The following is a 17,765-nucleotide window of genomic DNA, read 5'->3' as shown; positions in this document are numbered from 1 at the left end:
TTGTCCTCTCAACATTCCATGTGCTAAGGATGTTCTGCAGCCCCTTGGGCTGTGAGGGAGTGGGGATCCCTTAGGACATGGGGACTCATGGGATATCTGTCAATCACTGTGGGCAGGCCCTACAAGGGGATTGTCAGACACTGTTCCTTCCTTCCTTCCTTTGGGTCCTTCAAACTAGGTGAGTGGCTGTCCCCACAGTGGGCTCTCTGCATTGCCCCTGGCACACCCAGGAAAGGTGTGAATGCAGTGGACTCCTCCCTTCATGGACTAGAGCACTGGAAGTCAGGAGCCAAAGGAAAGCTCCTCTTCATGTGTTGATGGCCTCAGGCACTTGCCACAGGGGTGCACAGCTGAGGAACCCAGTTTAGGCAACAGTGCTAGGAGAAAAGGCCAGGCCTGAAGGACAGCCTCTTCCTGGCCTCAGTCTCCTGTCAATATAAGAAGCTGGCCTCACAGGGGCAGAGCTGGACAGTGGCTGTGGTGATGAGCAAGGTCAGGAGAGGGAGGGGCTGAGACAAGAGGCACATGGCCATGGCTGACACAGGAGCACTTGTCTGTCCTCACCCAGAGGGTGGTTGTGGGCAGCATGCTCACCCTGCAGACCCAGCAGAGCCAGCAGGAGGGATCAGGAGGGCTCTCCTCCCAGGAGGGAGAGTGTGGGGTGATGGGTGTACCACGTGTCCTGAGCTGACCACAGGCCATGCTCAGGCACCTGGACCTCTGCTCCTGCCTCCTCAGGACAGTTCAATGGTGCTGCAGGGATTGGAAGTTCTCAGACCACGAGGACAGGCATGAGGCCCTCATTCTTAATCAGAGACACTGAGTCCTGCATGCAGCTGTCCCTCTGATGACAACACAGCAGACTCAGCTTCAGATGAGGGTAATGACTCTGATGCTTCCATCCTCCAAAGGCCCTTGAGTTGTGCAGACTGCAGTCTACTTTCAGTTGTGTACAAGGGGTGTTTGCCTCTCAGAGAGATTCATAAGAATGAGATGAAGAAAACATGTACCTATGAATGCAGGAAAATTTAACAAAGAATCTGCTCCATGCCAGGGGCTTCGACATTCTCAGGTCCTCCACAGCAGGTGCATTGCAGGGTCTCTGAGGTTCTATAAGGTAGAGAAGGTTAGGAAACCCCAGAGGCCTACAGGAAGCCCCTCACTCCCAGCTTCCTCTCTGCACCTGCTCCTTGTTCCCTTCCTGTCCCTCATGGTTCCCCAGTGCACCTGCTTGTTCTGAGCTCCACCCCTGGTCTGAGCTTCCCATGTTGGTCCTGATTTTCTGATACTGATTCTGGTCCCCTGCTGGTCCGTAGCTCCCTGCTGGTCCTAATGTCCCTGTTTGTTCCTAGCTACCAAGCAGGGTAGGCTTGTGCTTGGGGTCACCCTGGAGTACCCTCACTGTGGTCCTGCACAGTCATATAGAGCTCCATCCTTGTCGATCACAGATCTCAACTGTAGGGAGAACTGGTCCTTACGTGGTCTCTGGACATGGAGACTCCACCTTCAGGGAGGGGTTATAAGTTGTGCCTCCATTATCATCAGTGAGCCCATTCACTGAAGTCCCTTGCCAGAGTCTGTGGAACCAGCTCCAGCAGTAACCACTGGTGATGGAGAATCCAGAGATGTCACAGACTAGGGACAATGTCTTTGAGGGCTTCACCACCTGGGTCATGACTCCTTCAGCTGCACCTGGGAGAGGACCTGGGACAGAGAAGCAGAGCGAGTCTTGAACTCAGATGCAGCTGCCCCAGGTCTTCCTCCCTGAGTCCCTGAGACCTCACATCTGGGAGCCTCCAGCAAAAGGAAAAAGAACCAGGATGTCCCCACGTTCCCCAGAGCAGGTTCCCATCCTAGAAAACCCCTTGTAGCTGGAGAAGACCCTGAATGTGAGTGAGCAGGTCTGTGGTTCCACCTGGGCCTCATTGTGCATCTGATGCGGGGAGGCTTGGGTCCAGGATGTGGAGGGAGGGCAGACACCTTGCTCTGGGGGGGGGCAGCTGACTGTGTCTTCAGGAAGGTCCATCCCCTGCCTGGGGTGTATGTCACCAGGCCCAGGGAACCCTCATTCCAGGGTGGATATGTGGTGGCACTTTCCAGGGAACACATGACAGAGGGCTTTGGGAACTGGTGACCAGGCTCACCTCCCAGAGGACATAGGGCTAATGGCTCTCTGTGTGTGTGTGTTTGTGTTCGTGTGTTTGTGTGTGTGTGTGTGTGTGTGTGTGTGTGTGAACAGATCACAGAAGTGCAGGCGATACACACCTATATCTCACCCTAAGTTACAGAATTGTGATTCTAATACATGTGCAGTCACCATAAGCTCATGTTCAGCTTTGGGGTTCCAGAGTTGATGGAACATCTGAATGTTGCAATCTCTGTCATTCAGAGCAGATTCCCTTAGACCCAAAGCTCATCAGGTGCTGGAAGACTTTGGGTGACTCATGACTGAGCTCCACTTTCTCCATGTACCTTGCTCTGGACTGTGAAGTGACAAGGATGTCCCTGGGAGGGTTGGTGCTCATAAGCTGCACACACTGTGATTCAGTGGGGTGTAGACCCTGCTCACCTGAGTCCACTCCTAGACTGTTGGCAGAGCACTCAGGCCTGGTTCTTGCCTTTTCCTGTGGAGAGACAAGGTCCTGCAGGGGCAGCTGGTCCTGTGGATTCTGCCCTTAGTGGAGAGTCACTCTGTGACTTGCCCTCCATGACCACATGTCACTGAGTCCTGGACTGTGGTGAGATCTCCTGAGAGTGGTGGTGGCATGGAGATCCCAGCCCAGCCCTCCTCACCATGAGACCCTGAGGAGGTGGACGGCACATGTGACCTCCAGTCTGGAAAGGCACACATTGGGGATTGTAGCAGGAACTCTGTGTGTGATCTCTACAGCAGGGACCTTAGGAAAACAATATTGTCCTCTACTTTTAGTGCCATGATTCTCTTTTGGACACTTAAATTGTCTCTTTGACCCTCATCATGGAGCCCACAAGATCAGCTGCTCTGCTGTTGTCCTGATATGCCACAGCTGTCATTTGGGCACAGAACCCCAGCCTGTGCCCTCTCACATGCATCTACTGGTACAGGTCCAGGATTCTCTGAAGATCCCTTCCTATCACTTCTTTCAAAGAGCCATGTTGGAAGGTGAATATCAGCTTTAGTTTAAATCTGAGGTGCTCCTACCGTCTTGTGTGAGACATTGGAAGAATTTGCAGAGGTGACAGGGTCAGATTCTGAAGGTCGGGATAAATCAGTGGATTAATGCACCAACAGGGATTAAGTGGGTTTGGTAAATGTAGACAGTTAGGGTGTGTCTGTAGGTACAGGTCCCTGGGGGGGGTTATATTTTGGGGCTTATTTTTGTGCCTGATGAGTGGAGTCAGTCTCTCTCTCTCTCTCTCTCTCTCTCTCTCTCTCTCTCTCTCTCTCTCTCTCTCTCTCTCTCTCCCTTTCTGTCTCTCTCCCTCTCTCTCTCTCATTCCTCATGCCACTGTGCTGAGCAGCTTTCCTTCTCCAAACACCTCTGACATGAAGTTCTGCATTAACTGTGTCGTAAGTAATGGAGTTAGATGGTGGGGGACTGAACCTTTTTCTCACCCAGTGTTCATGACAGGCGTTTTGATCACAGCAATGCAAATACTGACTAAAATAGGAACAGGTAGGCAAATGGGGGGTCATTGCCACTAACATGATTGTGTGGTTCAAAAGTATTTGGAGCTTTTTGGTGTTTGTGGAAGATTATAGAAAGATCTACAAACACACACTGGAAAAGTGTCAGACCACTGTGTGTGAGTTTGATAGGGGGAGGGGCTCATGGTGGGAGCTGAGGAGACCATAACTCTGTCACAGAATTGCCTACTTTCCCCCAGGTCCTGATTCCTCTTGTGAAGCTGGTCTAAAGGGATGCACTTGTTAAAATAGCAGAGGGACTTTCAGCACAGCACAGCCTTCAGGCGGAGGCATGGAGAAGGCTGCCTGGTTTTAGCCATTTAGTGTGATAATGAGGAGGAGGAGCAGAGCAGAAAGGTGTGGAAATCCTGCAGTACAGTTAGAAATGTGTGAGTGCAACTGAGGCTAAAGAAACTGGGATTGTTCAAGACAACACTGTCACTAGAGAAATGCTAAATACTTCCCTGGAAACAAGATAAAAGATGGCTTTGCAGCACCTCAGACATTGGCAGGACCACCCCCATCTCAGCCTCAAGGTGAGAAGAGACCACGGGACACCCTGCTTGCACAAGGGGAGTAGAAAGTCATTTCACCATTCTCAGCCACCCAGGCAGGCAGAGGCCACTGTGGCCATGGTCCCAGGAGGCCTGGTCACTGCTGGAGATGGTGGCAGACCTGGGAGCCAACCACATGGTGCAGGTTCTGCAGGATTGCTGGACACTGGAGGTAGGGACAGGTCTTCCAACAAGACTCCAAGGAAGGTGGGGAAGGCCAGAGATTGGAGGGTCACAGTCCCTGTGGTTTGCCCCTGAGAGGTCGGTGCATGGAGACGTGAGGAGAAAGGTGAAACTCCAGGGGCACAGTCCCCAATAAGAGATGCCAGCAACATGGAATTTATGCCAAGGAAACTGCATGAGTCCAGCAGAGACCAGCCCCAAGAGAGGCCATGAAGCTGCACCCAGCAAGGTCGCTGGAGCTGAGCAGCACCAGCCCTGTGGGTAAAGCAGAAGATGCCATGTGCCCCAGGTGCTGGACACAGAGTTACAGGACATGCTTGTCCATCTGGACTTTGGTCTTACTTTGCTTCCATCTCTTTATTCTATGCCTTATTTCTAACTTTCAAACTGGAGATGTTGACTCTGCACCTTTATATATCAGACACCTGTAACTTGGTTTTGAACCTTACTCCCACAGTGAGGAGTTTGCCTTGAGCCTCAGGAGAGATTTTTACCTGGACTTTGGGTAACCCTGGGGCTGTTAAGACAGGGGTGACTCTTGAATGTGGCCTCAGTGAGTTTTGAAATGTGAGATGGGCCTGAACATTGGGGACTTGGGGAAGAACACTAAGGTTTAGAAATGGAGTGTCACCAAGAGATCTTGTGTGGCAATGCAATGATTTGTAGAGGTGGAAAGATTAGATCCTGAGCATTGGATCCTAATAAGTGGACTCAGGCACTAATGTGGATCACCTGGGTGGTAACCAAATGTGGGAAGGCTGTGTTGGTGGAGGTAGGTCACTGGGGGTGTGCTTTGGGAGTTGTGATTGTGTCCCTGGTGAGCAGAGCTCTCTCTAAGCTTCCTTGTTACCATATCCTGAGCTGGTTACCCTTCTGCCCTGATGCTCTCCCTCACCTAGGACCACAGCTGTGCAGTCAGCTGACTGTGCACTGAGACCTCTGAAACTGTGATCCTGAATAAATGTTTCCTCTTTACATGGCCCTTGGCACTCATATTGGTGACAGCAATGCAAAAGGTGACCCAAACACTGCCCAGCACTATTTACAGAGAGACTTAAACAACAATCAGGCTGCCTTCCTCCAGGACGTGGTAGGATGAGAAGCAGCAGAAGGAGACAGAAGGACAGTGTGACTGTGCACCATCCTGTTAGGACCTGAGAAGAGGGCAGGGCTGCAGGGGACAGGGAGGGGAAGGCAGACCCCTCCCTGAGAACCAGGGGAGCCTGTCACTGACCAGGGCCTTCCTGCCATGAGGGAGCAGCATGAGGTGGTGGCATGAAAAAGAACAAGACCAACCACATTATTAGTGAATCAAAAATATATAAATGGGCAAAGCACTTAGGTGTATAATTAATCTGTTCAAAGAGAGATGTTGAAATTTATGATATATTCTAGAAAAAAAGAAGGAAATTGAAGGTAACCCAGTGTCCCAGGAGTAGAAACACAAAAATCATGAATGTGTTTTAATTCCCAAATAGATCTATGGTTTCAGTGCACTTCCTATTTAAACGAAATAGCCTTTGTTAAAGAATTGGCAAAACTCTTTTACAATATAGTTTAAATAGAAAGGGATCCTGAATATATAGAGCACTTTTTAAAAAAATATATTTTTATTAATTCATCATAAATACACATAGATTGCATTTTATTTGTTTTGTATTTTGGTACTGGGGATTGAACTCAGGGGCCTTTGACCATGAGCTACATCTCCAGCCCTATTTTGTATTTTATTTACAGACAGGCTCTGAGTTGCTTAGTGACTTGCTTTTGCTGAGGCTGGCTTTGAACTCGTGATCCTGCTGCCTCAGTTTCCCTGGCTGCATGGATTACAGACGTGCACCACTGTGCGTGGCCTGTTTTGATGTTATGATACAACCTTGGACTCTAACTGGTTCCAATTCAGTCCCCAGCCCTTCCACAGTCCCTCCTTCCCTCCTCCTGTTCCCTCCCTCTACTCTGCTCATCTTTCTGTTACATCTTTCTGTTCTGGGAGGTGGACTGTCCCCCAAGCTCCTGTGTTTGGGCAGGAGGAGTCAGAGGTGAATGATTAGATGATGGGATCTTAACCTGATATGTGCATCCACCCTAGTTTGATGGACTAGATGGGGGTGATTTCATGCAGGTGGGGCTTGGCTGGAGGAGGGGAGTCACTGGGGTGTGTCCTGGGGAGTTTCCTCTGCACTGTAAACTGTCATTTCCCCTGTGTGTCGTGGCCTCCATGAGGTGAGCCCCTTCTTTCCATTGATGCCTTCCTCCATGATGCTCTGCCTCCCCTCAGGCCCAGAGCCATGGAGTGGGCCAACCATTGACTGAACTTGTACAACCTGGAGCCAAAACGACGTTCACCTCCTCTACATGGGTCTTCTCAGTGCTGTTCTCACAGGGGGGAAAGAGGACTGTCACAGCAATTAGCACCAGGAGAGGGGTCTGTCTGTGACAAACTTGTCCATGAGATCCCAAGGCCTCAGAACTGGTTGTAGGAGATAATGTGGAGCAGTCTGAGGACGCAGGATGAAGACGTCTTACAGGTGTAAGTCAGGCTTCATGGGAAATTCTGACAGCAGCTCCTTCCTAGGTCCATGGACCCAGTGCCCTCTGTGCACACTGAGACCAGGTGAGCTGAGGGTCAGTGAGTCACAGCCAAGTCACTTTGTGGGGTGAACTGAGATGAGGCTTAAGGTGGGCACAGGGTTCCTGAGCCTGGCAGAGCTGGCATTTGGGCTCTGAGACTGTGAGGTGGGAGGCAGCAGGGAGCTCTCTACCACCCAAGGCCAGGAGAGGACCACTGCCCTGCAGACACCCAGACTGACCCCAGAAACTGCCATGGTCCCTGGGGTGGAGCCCAGCAGCAGCAGGACCCGTGGACACCACATCCACATGCAGGACGCCACCTGCCCAGGGAAAGGCTCAGGCAACCCATGAACCAGGGTGGGAGAGGTCACCAGGGAGAGATGAGGAGGAGATGTGGGCAAGGGTAGAGGGCAGCTGTGCAGTCACCAGGAGAACCACTGTGTCAAAGGACGTTTCTATGATGACAGCTAAGGACACTGTGTGGTAGGCTGAGTAGTGTGAGTGTGAGTATGTGTGTGAGAGAGTGTGTCTGTGTGTGAGTCACTGTGTGTGAGTGTGTGTGTGAGTGTGTGTGTGTGTGAGTGTGTGTGAGTGTGTGTGTGTGTGTGAGTGTGAGTGTGTATGTGAGTCAGTGTGTGTGAATGTGAGTGTGTGTGTGAGTGTGTGTGTTTGAGAGTGTGTATGACTCTTTGTGTGTGTGTGTGAGTGTGTGTGAGTGTGTGTGTGTGTGTGAGTGTGTGTGTGTGTGTGAGTGTGTGCACGTGGGCTGAGGACTCTGGGATCCCGTGCTCTGGTCTGGAAGAGGAGGCTGCAGCCTTGGTGTGAACTGACAGCTGCCTGCCCTGGGGAGGGTGACCCAGGTCAGTGTGTGAAGAGCACCTGGCAGGGTCAGGTCGTGGCTGTGATGGGTGGAGGTGTCTGAGAGCCTGCTGAGCCTTCCCCAGGTGAGTCCTCTGCAGCTGCCCAGGGACTGGCTGCTGGAGCAGGGGACAGGCCTGGAGCTCAGGGACAGCAATGTGACAAGGTAGCAGAGTCTGCCTTCCAGGGGTCTCACCCATACAGACTCACAGAGAGACACACACAACACTCCTGCACACACACACAACCCTCCTGCACAAATACACACATAACATAGAGATATACCCACATGGACATAGATTCACACTTGTACTGTGCAGCCTGACCTGAGACAGGTGGAGAGAGACACTCCTGACTCCATAAGAGAACAGCATGGGATGATCTGAGGCAGAAGAGACCTCCAGATTCTCCATGATGGGATCCAGGGAGACACTGATCACCTGGAGAGAAACCATCCACTCTCCTCTGCTGCTCTGAAGGGGGCACCTGAGCTCCTGCGTGCTGAGCGCCCCCTGCTGGACCTGGGTGCCCTGCAGGAGGTTTGTGTCTGGGCTCACACTGAGGTCCCCTCACTGTGTCTCTGGCACAGTAATAGGTGGCCGTGTCCTCAGTGGTCAGAGAGCTCAGCTGCAGGGAGAACTGGTTCTTGGACGTGTCTCTGGAGATGGACACTCGGCTCTTGAGGGATGGGCTGTAGTTAGTACCACCATCATACCATATGTACCCTATGCACTCCAGCCCCTTCCCTGGGGGCTGTCGGATCCAGCTCCAGCGGTAACCACTGGTTGTGATGGAGAATCCAGAGACAGCACAGGTGAGGGACAGGGTCTGCGAGGGCGTCACCAGGCCAGGTCCTGACTCCTGTAGCTGCACTTGGCCTAGGACACCTGGGGACAAGGACAATCACACCCTGTCAGTCACCTGCAGCCACAACCTCCCCAAGGACCCAGGTCTGTCACTGGGGACACTCACCTTGGGGAGCTGTGACCAGGCACAGGACAAGACCCAGCAGCCTCATCTTCTAGACCACACCTGCCTTCCCAGAGACCTCAGCCCTGTCTGAGCAGAGAGCTGGGAGCTCCCACAGCCCAGAGGGCCTTTGAACCCAGAGCAGGAGGAGGGATTTGCATGTGGGTGAGGCTCTTCTGATATCTGGAGAGGCTGAGGTCAGGCTGCCCAGGTCCTCTGTGCTCCTGAGATGTGTCCCTGTATTGAACCCAGGTGGAGCTTTACCTGTGAGAGGAGAGCAGGTGGTTTCAGGGGAGCTGGAAGGCTGTCAGAGGGGGAGCCCACCCTCCTAAGCCCAGCCCTGCCTCCTCCAAGCCCTTCCTCCCTGCACCTGGGAGGGTCTCAGAGTGGCAGGAGCGTGCCCAGCATGCAAGAGGCCCAGGTTCACCTCCAGCCCTGAAGGAGAAGCCCTCAGTGACGACTGAACAGAGCCCAGGGCTGAGGATGGGGTTCCCCACATCCAGGAGAAGAGCCCCCTTTGTTCTCAGGACTAGTTCTTCTCTGTCATCTCTGTGAGATTTGGGGGCTGCAGACTGAGCAGGAGAGGAGGGAGCAGGGTCTCAGGAGGGCAGGGGCTACCTGCTGTGTGCCCACTGCCCTTCCCTACCCTCTGCCTTGCTTGACCTACTGACTGTCCAGCCAATGCCTGTGGACAGCAGTAGGAGGGCATCTGCCCTGAGCTCTTCCCCTCACCTGTACTGCCCTCTGGTCTCCACCAGGAGAGGACAGGATGGAGGTGCTGGGCCAGGTGAGAGTCCTGGGAGCAGAGGCAGCTCTTAGCTGCAGCCTGAGGCTGAGAGCCCCTGAGTCCCCCAGAGCAGCAGAGCCAGGATGACAGTAGACAGGACGGCATGCAGGGCAGGCTGGGGGAGGGTGGAGGCCCAGGTCTCTTCCCTGTGCAGCATCACTGCAGTGAGACCTGCCTTGCCCATAGCCCAGCATTTGGAGAGATCAGTGGACACTGTCCTTAGTGAGGTGGGGTCACTGAGAGGGCAGGTGTAGTTGCTGACCTCCTGATGAGGTTCAGGAATTGACCCCCTGCCTAACTGAGTGAGCGCAGCACACTAATAAGACATGTGGGCTCCTCTCCTTGTTCCCTGTGGTGTTGACCATGAACTCCCTGCAAACACTGAGCCTGCAGCACCCACCTCCTGGTCCTGGGGTGGCTCAGGTAAGACCTGCTGGTCTCCATGTTTTTACAACCTGCAAATCCAGGTTAGCCCCTGGGTGAAGTTTCCAAGTCCTAGCAAATCATCTGATTAGAAATCTGTTCTTCCAGGCATCTAAGTAGGAGGCATCTTAAGATGACCGCCCCTCCTGACCTGGGGATCCTGGAGCTCTCCATATGACAGTCTTTCCCTCTCACCTGTGCCAGGTGTGGGGTCTTCAACACCTCACCTGTTCCTGGGCTTCAGTTTGCTTTCAACATTCAGAAGCACAAAGTGTTCATGAAAATAAGAAAAACTTAGTTGATCTTTGATGTGGCATAAGAAAACCTCCTAAAAATACATCAATATTTGACATTGTTTTGTCACCTGACCAAAATTCTGAGAACAGAGAAGGGGACAAGCTTCCTTTGGGTCATGACTTAGGAGGCTGGAGTGCATGGTGGCAAGTCCTTAGCTCTGGCCAGGGAGGGAGAACCATGGCAGAAGGGCGTGGAGGAGGAAACCAGTTCAGGACATGGCCACCAGGAAGCAGGTGAGCTCCATCCAACAGGGACACAGAGTGATCCCCAAAGGCACATCCCAGTGAAACAAGTATTCCAGTCACCCCCAACTACCTACAGTGGCTGCAGGTCAATCCATGTTAGTGGATTAATCCACTTTAGGTTTGAGCTCTGGTAATTTAGTCCTCTCTCCTTTGTCTCACACGTGAGCTTGTGGGCCACCTCACATGTGAACCATGACAGCAAATTCCTGGTCCTGTTAATCCTTCCACCTGGTCAGTTCCAGGGGATTTAATCTCCTCATTTCATATTGATATAAAGATCCCAGGGAAATAACCGACTGTGTGAGAGGATCATGTGCAGGAAGGGGCGAGGCATGTCCAGGCTGTTGCTGTCCAGCACCAGCACTGTGTCTGCCAAGCCTGTGGTCTCATGTGGAGCGTGCAGAATGCACCTCCTGTGTCCACACAGACGCAGGGCACAGAAGATGGGAAGACATCATAGCCAGGACCATGTTGATGTGTTAGATGGGAGAAGAATTTCCCAGGAACAGGTAGCCTGAGACTGGGAGCTAGCACATGAAACTGTGGGTCTCTGTGTAGTTGTGAAAAGTGGCTCAGATGTTCTGGGCCATCAATTTATCTCCTGCTAGAAATGCTAATAATTGTAATGCCTTAATGATTTCAAATTACTCTTTGAGGAAGTACATTGCATGTTCAGGGACCTTTATAAATTTAGAATTTAGGGACATGAGACATGAAGATATTGCTCTCTGAACATTCATTTGAGGACCAAGGAATTCAAGGTTACACCATCAACCAGTTAATCATTTTTTTAAATTGATAAACATCGATTGAAGGCCCAGAGGCATAAGTGTGGAGGCCTTTCTCAGGAAATGTGTCACGTTTACAGAAAAATGAGAACTACAACTGGAAAAATCCACTAGTCAATCAGCAACTCCTTGCTCCTGAGCGCCCCCTGCTGGCCACAGGTGCCTCCTGAGGAAGGTTTGCATCTGGCTCACCCTGAGGTCCCCTGAGTGACTCTGTACAGTATGAGTTGGTCATGTCCTTGGCTGCATTCTGCAGTCCTCCTTGGGGGCACTGCAATGTCCCTAGGGCCTCAGGCCTTTGAGGATGACCTTGTGGAGTCCTCTGCAGGGACTCCCTCCTGCAGGGCTCCTTTCCTGTCCTTGGAGTTTCTGTGTTTTCTGAGGACTGTGTCATGCTGCCATGCCCCACAGATCTTGGACTCTGGCCCTGTCACTGTGAGAAGCACATGGACACCATCTCTATGCATGCACTGGACCTCTGTAGGGGCAACCACAGAGGCCCCCACTGCCCCTGGACACACTGAGCCACAGCTGCTGTGACTACATAATAAAACTAGTCATCTGTGGCAAGTAAGAGGCAACACCAAGGTCCTGTGGTAGGTGAGGGTCTCCCATGGCAGTGGTTGGTGTCATGCACACTGTGCCCAGTCATACTGCCCTGTGAGGTGAACATCCGAGTCTGCAGAAGAACCTCTCCAAGTCCTAAGCTCAGGACAGCAGGAGAAGCCTTTCCTGTGGCCAGGACCAAGGGGACAAGCCCTATGGCAGGGGAGCAGGCACACTGGCTAGGCTCACCTTGGTGCTATGAAGCACAGAGCCATGGATAGGCCATGACCTGAGCACCCAGTGCCCACTAAAAGAACCAGGGTATCCATGTTCTCCCTCGCCTCTGAGTGGCCCAAGCTCCAGCAGGTTAGACATTAATTTCAGGGTCCCATCCTCTGTATCTTGACATACACCTGAAAGTTCACTGTCAGACTGAATCATCAAAAATTTATTCTTTTTATCTGAAAATCTGTGGACTTGTGCTTCAAATGTAAACCTGTAATCCAGTTACTATGTTTACAAAGGATGCTTTCTCTGTGTTTGCTTGTTCTTGAACCAAAAACATCCAAACACTTAGCACATGTGAAATTCTCACTTTAGTTTACATGGCCAGGTCCCTGGACACTGCTATAGTGGATGAGGGAGCTGTAGAGGCCCCTGCTCTTCTTCCTGCCCATAGGCCTGGGTCAGTCTATGGCCACTGGTGCAGGACAGAGCACTGTGCATGGAGGTAGTGCTCATCCTGCCCCACCACACAGAGCACACAGGTGACAGGCAGGACCTCTGCTGAAGCCACCCTCAGTGGGGTCCCTTGTGCAAGTGCTGCCTCTGCCCCTGCCATACAAGGAGCTGTCAATCATCCTTCACCCCCAGAGGCAGGATCCAGCACTTGCCCTTGCTCTGCTCCTGCTCCTGGTTGACCCTGAGCTCCTGTGTGCTGGGCACCCTCTGCTGGCCCTGGGTCCCCTGCAGGGAGGTTTGTATCTGGGGTCACACTGAGGTTCCCTCACTGTGTCCCTGGCACATTAATAGGTGGCTGTGTCTTTGACTTTCAGATTGCTCATTTGCAGGTACAGCGTTTTCTTGGAGTTGTCTCTGGAGATGGTGAATCGGCCCTTCACAGAGTCGACATAGTTTATGGTACCACTATCCTCACTAATGTATGAGATCCACTCCAGCCCCTTCCCTGGAGCCTGGTGGACCCAGCTCATCCAGTAGCTACTGAAGGTGAATCCTGAGGCTGCACAGGAGAGTCACAGGGAACCCCCAGGCTGCACCAGGCCTCCCCCAGACTCCACCAGCTGCACCTCACACTGGACACCTGCAAACACAGAGGCAGCCTGGTCAGGACACTGGCACTCACCCACTCTTCCTCTCACTCCTGTCCACTCACACACTCAGGATCTCTGGTTCTCCATTCATTACCTTTGAAAACAGCCACCAGGAAAACCCAGCTGAGCACAGTCTCCATGGTGAGCAGCTGTGTTCAGTCCTGGTCACTGAGTGGGCTGAGCTGGGAGTCCAGGGCTGGGCTCCTGTGCAGAGCTGCAGGGTCAGGTGGGTTGGTTTTCATGGGCAGAGGGAGGCCCTGTTTGCATGTCCTCCTGCTATATAGCAGCCCTGGGTGGAGGCCCAGGTAGAGCAGCACTGAGAGCAGATGAGAGTGTCATGGGGAAGTGAAAAACCAGCCTGTATCTCAGAGCAAAGCCTGTCCAAGGAAGGTACATCACCTTTGTCCTTGGAAAAACCCACAGAGCACTCCTAGGCACATTCCCACCCTTCTAAATTGTTTATCTACAAATAACAGGAGAGATCTGCTATGCCAGGTGTCCCTGACTCAGTCAGGCTAGGTGGGGATCCATAGCAGCCTCCTAGCAGCCAACAATCAGCATGAGACAGGGAAATACCTGGGATGTCAGTGGTTTATGGTGGTTGATAACAAGTTGGGAAACCATGTAGTTCAGCACGTACACCTCTCTTGGCTCAACCCAATCAGTTCAAAGGAATACCCCTTTTGTACTGACCAATCACCCCTACCCAACTTGTTCCCACCAGTGAATGTGCTAATCATGTTTTGGAGTTGTTATTTGATTTTCCCGCCGTGTGTGATGATTTGCTAAGGGATGCTATGATGTATGTGGGATCCCTGCCCTCTCCAAAGAATGTATAAAACTACTGCAAACCCTGGGCTCGGGGCCTCTCAGCGTCACCAGTTACTGTGTGTGCGCGCGGAGGACCGAGCTAGCTCACAATAAACACCTCTTTGCTGCTTACATCGATCTTGGGTCTCTGGTGGTCTTTGGGGGTCCCGAATTTGAGCATAACAGAAGCATGGTGGACAGAGGAGCATTCAGGAAGATAGAGCTTCTTCTGTTGTGATCTAATCATCCATTAACTTTATTCATTTTATAAATGCACAAAATCATATGATGCACATATCTATGTTAACTCTGAAGCCAGATTTAATGATTGATAATTAGTGGAGCTAGAGAAATTGGGTCTGAAGGAGAATACAGAGTATGATTTGAGTCTGGGAGATGGTAAACTGCTTCTGGGAGTTCATCATGTTAATGTCCCCAAAGCCCAGCCTATAATGCTCATCTAAAAGAATTGTGAATGAACTGGATTTTTGTCTGGATTTCAGAGATATTTGTGAGGCTACCTCCTTTTTCTTCTCTAGTTTTATTCATTACATTCTGCATTCTTCTAGTTTGTTTAGTTTGAGGAGTGATCAACCTTGTCTATATTTTCAAAGAACCAATCCTTTGTTACATTGAATCACTGAAATTTTCATTTCTTATTTCATCCAATATTTCTCTGAAGTTAACACTTTCTTTTCTTCTATTGGTTTGGAAATTCGTTTTTTTCCCTTCTTTGCATGATCCTGAGATAAAATAGTAGATTGCTTCTTTGGGATCTTTCTCTTTTGTTATATAGGCATTTATCACTATGAATTGTTTTCTATGAAAATTCTTATTAGTGAAACTGTCAGTTTCCATTGACCACTTCTCCCCCACCCCCACATGGTAAACCATTAGAGAAGCACAGCCAGGAAGCATATAAAGCAGGGTTTATTTACAACAGGGTGACATAGACTTCTTCAGGGACAGAGAAGGGGCCACAGCTCATATCTTGCTGTCTCAAGAAGTGAGAGTTCTTGCTTGTTTATGTGTCCTAGGCTTCTTTGTCTCCTGCTCTCTTCCCCTTATCTCTCTCTTTCCTATATACATGACTAGGCCCAGGAGATGCTAAGGTGGATGACCAAAAGGTGATTAGCAGATGGGCCATAGGGCCAAGGTGGAGGGATCCAGCATGGAGGGGGCCCAGGATGCATTAACTAACACCTTTCACAACTCCCTGTAGGGAGGGACAATTCCTGGGACAGGTTGCCTTAGCAACCCAGTGGAGCAGGGCAGGTTATCCTGATCTGGGTGGAAGAAAGGCTCTGAAGGACTTAGCATTTCCATTCCTCCATCCTATAGATGTGACCCTTGCCTGTCTGCCTGTCTAATTCTGGCTTCAGTATCACAATATCAGAATACTTCACATGACAATGCCAACCCCACAGGGAAGGAGAAAGACAGAAGCATTTCCTCTAGAATCAAGAAAAAGGCAAGAAGAGCCACTCTCACCATTCCTAGGCAGTATAGTTCTCAAGGTTCTAACAGGAGCAATACACAAGAGAAATAAGCTAGGAGTTATAGATAGCAGACAAAGTCAACCTCTGTGTGTTTGCTAATAGCATAATCACAAACCTAGAAACCAGACCCCTCACCAGAAGACCTCCAAAATTAAAAATTGGCATCCTGGGGCCCTTGTCCCAGCCCTGCAGGCCACCAAGTAACTCTGAGCACATACCTTACAATTCAGTTTCCTCACCTGTACAACAAGGGGCTGCAGTGTACTTTCTAAGGCCCTTCATTAGTCTAACATCCTATGGATTCGTCTTTGCCTTCAGTGGTTTATGGTAAAATCTGTGAGCCACAGTCTCACTATATAGAAGCTCCTTAGGAAGACCCTTCAATAGAGCAGAACTCATGGCCCAGGATGGATATTCTCACCTGTCATGTCCTGGGAACTGTGGAAACAGTCCTGGCAGAGGACAGAGTGGCTCTGTTAACCTGGTAGTCTGTGCATATCTGTGTCTCTAAGACCGTGCTTGGAACTCACTAGAATTTCCTTTTAATTCCTACTCAGCACAGCAGCTGGCAATGGTGCCCTCTTGTATGAGAATCCTTTACTCATAATCCAAAGTTCTTGTGAATGACTAAAGGGCAGCTGCTGTTGGGCATTGTTGAGGCTTTAGGTGACAAGGAGGCATCCCATGAGTGTCCATGTCAAGTGCAGAGTCTCTCCATGAGCAGGTGTTGGTAAGTCCAAGGCCAGCCTCCCTAAGTGTCTGGGGCCCACAGATGCTGCCCCATGTGGATGGCTGCCTTTGTCCTCCTCAGCAAGGGTGGTGGGCTCCTGAGTGGTCAGCTTTGATGTTGCTGTGGGACAGAGGAGGCTGGTCACCCAGGCATTAGCAGGAAGCAGGTTTATTGGCTGGATCCAGGTTCAGAAGGGGGCCTTTCACCACAGCCCATCAATCCCTCTGAACCCCGAGTTCAGAAAGTTTCAGGACTTTATACTCAGTGAGTAGGGCAGGGGCTGAGGGGCTCACCATCTGCAGAAGTCCAGGCAGAAGCAGATTTTTCCAGAACAGTAGAACCCAGGCCTGTATGCAAAATCAAGGACACTCTGCAATATCAGTGCCCAGGACAGGGAGCGTCCCCTTCCCTTCCCTCCAGCCTGCTAGTCACAGGACCTGACTGGTGTCCATGGAAATGCAAAGTCTCTGTGAAGGCCCTGGGTTACGTTGTGATCACATCCTGCTTCTGCTCCTCACCTCAGCCTGAAAGCTCTGTGCAGAAGTTCTTGCTGATGGTCTAAGAACAGTCATGGGGAGGTCTCTGGAGCAACTTCATTTAGATTTTCTGTGGAGAGGGGATGGCACTACAATGTCCCACTGCAGCTGAGAAGCCCTCTCCTAATGTGTCCTCACCTGGTGTGGAGAAGGGAGGACAGGAAAGGGTCGTGGTTCTAGGAAGGGGAAGGCACCTCCTCTGGGTGTCCTGACCTGAATTCTAGCTGACCCTGGCAGTTACATCTGACCACCTCTAGACAGGCTCTGTCAGCTGCTGGGAGCTGGGGGCCTCAGATTCCAGTGCTCCCTGAGGGCCAGGTCAGCTCTTTAGAACCAGGAGGTGTCGTCCACTCTGAGATGATAAGTGAGCTACAGAGCTACCCATAATCAGGTCAGGATGGGGGTGATTCATCTAGTGTCACAGAGGAGAATGTATCTGGCAAGGTCATCTTTTATAAGTGCATATAGTTATTTTGAGCACCTGCTGCCCAGTCCAAACCTCCTGGACTTGTCATGAGGAGGAAAGAGGAAAGTTCAAAGGACACACAAGAGTAGGTGAGCATCTTCTAGAAGTCATGGAGGGTCACCATCCCTGTCGTTCTCAACCACCTGAAGTCCTGAGACCACGTCAGACCTGGTGAGGGTGTGTGAGCCTGTTGAGCAGTGACCAGGCCTGGTGCCCAGCTTCATGGGGGGAGCCAGTATGTGTTGAGAGACACAGTTTAGTTGGAATGACGCCAGGCATTTTGCTAGAGGGAATGGTTAAAAGGTGACCCTGCTCCAGGAATAGGAGGGCTCTGGGATTAGGGCAGATCCTGCTGCCTCAGGCGCCCACTACTTTGGAGTTCCCCTTGAGTTCTCCTGGGGGTTCTGGGAAAATGGGCGTGCCCAGTGGAGGGAGTGTATTCCCGGGAAGTGTGTGTAGAGTGCTGGTGAGAGTTCGGGAATAAAGAGTTGCTGTTTGAACCTAC

The 17,765-nt window shown here is 51.2% G+C and overlaps 1 pseudogene; it reads right to left on the bottom strand.

Annotated features, from left to right (window-relative positions):
• Nucleotides 1–1,671: 1,671 nt before the first annotated feature.
• On the bottom strand, nucleotides 1,672–8,851 carry LOC144374314 (immunoglobulin heavy variable 4-61 pseudogene; annotated as a pseudogene).
• Nucleotides 8,852–17,765: the final 8,914 nt, after the last annotated feature.

The sequence above is a fragment of the Ictidomys tridecemlineatus genome, unplaced genomic scaffold (genome assembly GCF_052094955.1).
Source record: "Ictidomys tridecemlineatus isolate mIctTri1 unplaced genomic scaffold, mIctTri1.hap1 Scaffold_636, whole genome shotgun sequence".
Classification (NCBI taxonomy): domain Eukaryota; kingdom Metazoa; phylum Chordata; class Mammalia; order Rodentia; family Sciuridae; genus Ictidomys; species Ictidomys tridecemlineatus.
This window is presented reverse-complemented; position numbering and strand designations above follow the sequence as displayed.